Source organism: Carlito syrichta, unplaced genomic scaffold, assembly GCF_000164805.1.
Source record: "Carlito syrichta isolate Samal-C Ts95f unplaced genomic scaffold, Tarsius_syrichta-2.0.1 Scaffold312894, whole genome shotgun sequence".
NCBI classification, from domain to species: Eukaryota; Metazoa; Chordata; class Mammalia; order Primates; family Tarsiidae; genus Carlito; species Carlito syrichta.
Genome location: NW_007256990.1, coordinates 86,119 through 93,386, shown reverse-complemented (window position 1 = coordinate 93,386; position 7,268 = coordinate 86,119).

Here is a 7,268-nt window from a genome sequence, read left to right as displayed (position 1 = left end):
AAGAGCAACAGATGTTAGTATGGTTATAGGGATTGCTCATACGCTGTTGGTGGGATTTAAACTAGTTCAACCTCTATGTAAAACAATATGGAAATTTCTCAAATAAATGAAAATGGACTTACTATCTGATCCAAAAATCCCAGTACTATGGATCCATACAAAGGAAAATAAATCATCATCTAAAAAAAGATATTTGTACTTGTATGTTCATTGCAGTACTATGCACAATAGCAAAATAATGGCTCCAACCTAACTGCTTGTCAACTACTGACTGGATAAAGATAATGTGGTGTATATACAACATGGCATACTATGCAAGCATAAGAAAGAAATATCAAATCCAATGCTGCATATTCTCACTTGTATACGGGAGTTAAATGGCTACAAAGATAGAAATAATACACAGGGGACACTGAAAAGGAGGGAGATGAGGAAGTGAGTTAGGATTAAAAAATTATTAAGTGTAAATGCTCACTGTCTGGGGAATGGGTCACCTGAGGCCCAATCCCAACAGGAACATAATATGTTTGTGTAACAATCATGTACTTGTATAACCTGAATCTAAAATAAAATAAAATAAAAATTCTAAAAATTATAGCAATTCACAAAAATGGTGGGGTAGCAAACCCCAAAAACTCATCCCCCGACTAAAGCAACAATTAATTTGCAAAAAAATGTCAAAGTCAAGTTTTTCTAAACTCTAGAATCTAGTAAAAAATTTGTTACAACCACGGGAGTGCTTAATGAAGAGAAAAAGCTTCTATATTTTGGTTAGGAAGCATGGTGGCATTTTTTCTAAGGCACCTACAACTCCCACCCCCATACTATCAGCTATGAGACAGATATGGGAATGGCACCCCACATTTCTGGAGCAGTTAATCATGTCAGAGCAGATCATATAAACTTTGTTGTCAAAAAATTGTTGTTTGGTCCTCCAACATGAGTCATGGTCCCCTGAGGGATCAGTCCAGAGGTATGTCATTGTTTTATTTCCCTTGAAACTTTGTAGGAAAAAATGAAGCAACAGAAACTGTCCTTGTGGAAGCCAAGTCATTGGACTTACTAGATAGAGTCTTTCAATCAATTGTCTTAAATATGCTCAAGTAGCTACAGGGAACCATGGAAAAGAATTAAAAGACCAGAAAAATAATATCTCACTAAAGAAAGACTACTAATAAAGACATGGGAATTACAATTAAGATTTTAAAATATAGAATGAAAATGAATAATTACTCAAATAAAAAATTTACTAGAGGAATAAACAACAGACTTGAACATGAAAAAGAATCAGTAAACTTGAAGAAAATTCATTTGAGATTACACAGTGTGAGGAGTAAAAAATAAAAAAAGAATAAAGTAGACAGAGTCAAAGGGACTAAGGAAAAACCTTCAATCTGACCAATATGTTCATAGGTTAGCAGGTAAAATAATAAGAGAACTGAAGATAGGTCAATTGAGATTATGCAGTCTGAGGACCAGAAAGAAAAGAGTATGGAGGCAAATAATCACAGCCTATAAAACCTCTGGACACCATCAAGCATACTAACATATGAATAATGGGTGTCCCCAAAGGAGAAGCGTGACAGGAAAAAAACAAAACAAAAAAAAAACCAGTACGAATATACAGTGAAATGTCAAGTGAAAACTTTTTACATTTCATAAAAGACATAAATCTACACATTCAAGAAGCTTAATAAACTCTAATTAAGACAAACTCAAAGAGATTCACACCAACAAAATATAAACAAAAGACAGATAGAGAATTTTTAAAGTAGCAAGTTGCAGCCAACTTATTACAAACAGGAACCCTCATTTAGGCAGCTAATTTCACTGAGGTAAGACAGAAGTGGAACAACATGTGTAAAGTGCTGATAGAATAAAGCTGTCAATCCAAAAATTCATATTTAGAAAAACTATCTTTTAAAAATAAAGATACAGAGCTTTTCAAGATGAAAAAAGAGTTCTAGAGCTTGGTTACACAACCATGTGACTATTCTAAATAGCACTGAACTGTTTCATTTAAAAAGGTTAAGATGGTAAATTTTATTGAAGGAAACCAAAACATAAGCTGACAAGGTCCTTATGTTTCTTGGCTTGTATTCAAGGAACCAAGTCTATACTTTCTTCATCACCCCTCACATTTGGCTGTTATTCTGCGGATAGCAGAGCGGCATGACCTTGACCATGCCTGGCCTGGAGACCGTCTGCCTTAAGTGATTGCCTTGCCCTTAACTTAGCATAGATGCTAAGATAAGCATAGTTTAATCATTAACATATATTCAGCTTGTGTGGTTTAGATTAGACATTAACATATATCATGCTTGTCTGGTTTTGCCCTCCCTTGTGTGATTTTTGCACTATATAAGAGGCATGCAGTGAAAATAAATTCGTTCTCACTCGCTCTTAGCTACCTGGGAGAGAACCCTCCCAATCTTGCTGATTCTTTGTCTCTTTCTTTTCTCATTCCCTCCCCCCACCTCAGGCCCTGCTCAGCAGAGGCTGGAACTCTGCATTTTATGTTGTGTGCATTTATCAAAATTAAATATTAAAATAAATGATGGAGAAACTAAGACATTCCCAGATAATTAAAAGCTGAGAGGTTTTACTACTAATTGAGATTTCATACAAAAAACACTACAGTGAGTCATTCAGGCTGAAATGAAAGCACACTAGACAATAACTCAGAGTCATATGAAGAAATTATACAAGAATATAAAGATCATTAATAAAGGTGTCAAGACCATTCAATGGGGGAAGGAATAGACCCTTCATAAAATGGTGTGGGGACATCTGGGTGTACATATTTAAAGAATGAAGTTGAAGCCCAACTTCACAGTATGTACAAATATTAACAATAAGTTTTACCCAGGCATGGTGGTATACATTTGTGGTCCTAGCTACTTGGAGACTGAAGTGAAGGATCTCAGAAGTTGAGGCTGCAGCAAGTTATGCTTGCACCAGTGCACTCCAACCTGGTGACAGTGAGACCCTGTGAAAGAGAAAGAAAGAAAAAAAAGTAAAGAAAATAAATTAATACAAAGTAAATTAAAGACCCACATGATGCCGCATGATGATGTAAGGGCTAAAACCATAAAACACTGTATTGCCAAGATTTTTTTTTCCACACTGATGTACAATTGTTTTAGCATCATTGCTGAAAACATTATTCCTGGGAATACACCTGAAGATGGCGATGGCATAGATGGATCCGTGAGACTCTCCGAATGTGAGTTCCCAAAAAGACTCTTATTTTTCTTCCTGAACCCCCTGCCAACTGCCAGCTGCACTGGTATGAGGCCTGGGGACCTTTGGTCCCATGCAGGGCCAGATATTGCGGCCCTACTGTGGCTGCTCCACTATATGTGATTCTGGCCAGTTGGGGAATCTGGAATCCCGAATCCCAGCTCCCTCCCTGGCTACATCATCATGACCAGCACCCAGCACCAAGCTGCCAGTCACCCAGGGAGGCTTTGGGTGCCTGCTCCTCAGAGATACTGGTCCCATTTCTGGTTGAAGTGCCCTGTGAGGGACCCAGGGCCACCACCTGCCCTCTGGAGCTTTGGAGATCTGGAGCCCTGGGCCCACCCTGGCTGAGGTACTCAGTGTATGACCACAAGCCTGTGTAAGGGAGCAGAACACCAAGCTGGTGTAAGGTGCTGATCGGAGGCTTCCAGCTCCAGAGGAGGGAACGCCCAACCCTCTCCTCCACCCCAGCCTGCTGGTGGAACCCCGGATCCAGTGCCCAGCTGTGCAGCTGGTCCCGCCTAGAGACCCACATGAGCATCCCTAAAAGTGAAAGTAAAACTACCACCTCTGCCATTTTCAAGGCATATTTGCATTGCATCCCCTGCCCACCTATCAGAGCCTCCACCTTGGTTCCCATGGTGATGCCGTTAAATGGGAGACAAAGACCCTCCCTTACACTGAACAGAGACCAGTGTCACAGATCTTCCAGGCAGCAGGCTAGCTGCCTGCAACAAAAACAGAGGGGAGAGGTTAGAGATTAGAGCTCAAAGGACTTTATCCACTAAGGGATGAGAGAAAAATCTACACAAATGAAGAAAAACCAAAAGAAGAATATGGGTCTCTCCCAGACTCCTGGGAGGGCAGACACTGAGAAAACTGACTTCAGAATGCAAACAATGAAGAGCCCCCAGAATGACTGGTCTCAAGCTACAAACCTAGATATCAAGACATTAATGGAGAGATTAAAAAGAATTGAGAAGACTCAAGAAGAAACTAGAAAGGAGCTGATATCTGAGATAACAGTAATAAAGAATACTGTGAATGAAATAAATAACAAACTGATAAGCATGGGAAGCAGAATTACCCAAACAGAAGAAAGAATCTCAGAGCTTGAGGACCAAAATATAGAACTAAACCAAACTCTCAAAAAGACAGAAAAAAAGCTCAAAAAGACAGAAAAAAAACCTTCAAGAGATGAGCGATTACCTCAAGAGACAGAACCTAAGAGTAATCGCACTTCCTGAGGCAGAAAGAGAGACAGAGACCACATTGGAACAAACCTTCCATAAGATCATTCAAGAAAACGTCCCTTATCTAAACAATGATGCAAAAACTCAAACACAAGAGATTCAGAGAACCCCTGCAAGACAACAAATGAGAAAACCAACTCCAAGACACATAATAATTCACCTAAACAAAGTAGGCATAAAAGAAAAAATCCTAAAGGCAGCAAGAGAAAAAAGGCCAGATCACTTACCAGGGAAAACCAATTAGAATAGCAGCAGATTTATCTACAGAAACCCTGCAGGCTAGGAGAGCTTAAAGCCCTATCTTCAAAGTCCTAAAAGATAAACAATTTAAACCAAGAATAACCTACCCAGCCAGATTAAGCTTCATCAGTGAGGGAGAATTAAAATCTTTCCCAGATATCCATCCCTAAGAACTTACACTGCCACCAAACCACCTCTACATGAAACACTTAAGAAAGTACTAAACACAGAAGAAAAGGGGGAAAAAAGAACAATGTTCTTCACGAGAGTACAGAAAGAATAAAATACACACGAACCAACCCCCAAAACAAAAGAAAGACAATAGACCAAGTGGAAGAACAACTCTATAAAAACTCTATGATAGAGACGAACTCTCACATTTCAATAATAAGCCTGAATGTGAATGGACTAAATGCACCACTGAAAAGACATAGAATGGCAAAATGGATAAAATATCACCAGGCAACAATATACTGCCTTCAAGAGACCCATCTCACTAGAAAGGACATGCACAGACTCAAAGTAAGAGAATGGGAAACAAATTTTCAAGTGAATGGAACACAAAAGAAAGGAGGAGCCACGATCCTAATTGCAGACAAAATACCATTTAAGCTATCAAAAATTAAAAAAGATACAGAGGGCCACTACATAATGATAAAAGGTTCACTCCATCAACAAGAAATATCTATCCTAAACATATATGCACCTAACATAGGTGCACCAACTTTTATAAAGCAACTCCTAGGAAAACTAAAGAAAGATATTGACTCTAACACTATCATAACTGGGGACTTTAATACTCCACTCACAACCCTAGACAGATCATCGGAACAAAAAATCAGCAATGAGATCCGGAACCTCAATGTGACTCTGGACCAAATGGACTTAATTGATACCTACAGAACACTCCATCCAAAGACCACAGAATACACATTCTACTTGTCACCACATGGAACATATTCTAAGATCGACCACATACTCGGCCATAAATCAAGCATAAGCAAATTTAAAAGGACTGAAATTCTACCATGGACCTTTCTGGACCACAGTGGAATAATAATAAACATTAACACCAACAAGGTCCCCCCAAAACCCACAAAGACATGGTCACTAAACAGCATGATGCTAAACAACTCCTGGGTCAATGATGAAATCAAAAGAGAGATCAAAAGATACCTGGAAACAAATAAAAATGAAGAAACATCTTACCAAAATCTCTGGGATGCCTTAAAAGCTGTAGAAAGAGGGGAATTTATATCCCTACAAACACAAATGAAGAAAATGGAAGGAGCACAAATTAACAGCCTAACAAGCCACCTAAGGAAGCTGGAAAAGTAGGACCACAAAAACCCTTATTTCAGCAGAAGAATCCAGATCACCAAAATAAAAGCCCAAATCCAGGACATAGAAGACAAAAAGACAATACAAAAAATAATTGAAACAAAAAGCTGGTTCTTTGAAAAGATAAACAAGATCGATGGTCCTGTAGGTAGACTGACCAAGAAAAAGAAAGAAAATACCCAAATAAGCACAATCAGAAACACAAAAGATGAGGTCACATCTGACCCTGAAGAAATACAAAAGATCATCAGAGACTACTATGTACACTTGTCTGGAAACAAACTTGAAAACCTCAATGAAATGGAGGACTTTCTGTCATCACACAACCTGCCTAGGTTGAAACAAGAAGAAATTCAGACTCTAAATAGACCAATAACAATCAAGGAAATGGACTATGTAATAAGAAAACTACCTACAAAAAAAAGCCCTGGACCAGATGGCTTTCCAGCAGAATTCTACAAGACATTTAAGGAGGAAATGATTCCAATCCTACTGAAGCTATTTCAGGTGATTGAGAAGGATGGAACCCTCCCCAAATCCTTTTACGAAGCTAACTTCACATTGATTCCCAAGTCAGGTAAAGATCCAACAAAAAAAGAGAACTACAGGCCAATATCTCTGATGAACATAGACGCTAAAATTCTCAACAAGATCCTAGCAAATCGGATTCAACAACACATCTCAAAAATCATCCATTATAACCAAGTAGGCTTCATCCCTGGGATGCAAGACTGGTTCAACATTCGTAAAACAATAAATGTAATTAAATACATCAACAGATGTCAAAACAAAAACCACATGATTATATCATTAGATGCAGAAAAAGCTTTTGATAAAATCCAGCATCGCTTCTTGATAAAAACGCTCGAACATCTAGGCATACAGGGAACATACCTCAAAGTAGTAAAAGCCATTTATGAGAAACCCACAGCCAGCATACTCCTAAATGGACAAAAATTGGAACCAATTCCCCTGAAAACTGGAACAAGACAAAGATGCCCAATCTCACCCCTCCTGTTCAATATAGTACTGGAAGTCCTGGCTAGAGCAATCAGAGACGAGAAGGCAGTCAGGGGTATCCAAATAGGAAAAGAGGAAGTCAAACTATCTCTCTTTGCAGATGACATGATTGTGTACTTTGAAAACCCAAGAGAATCTGTCAAAAATCTCCTTACACTGATAAAGGTCTTC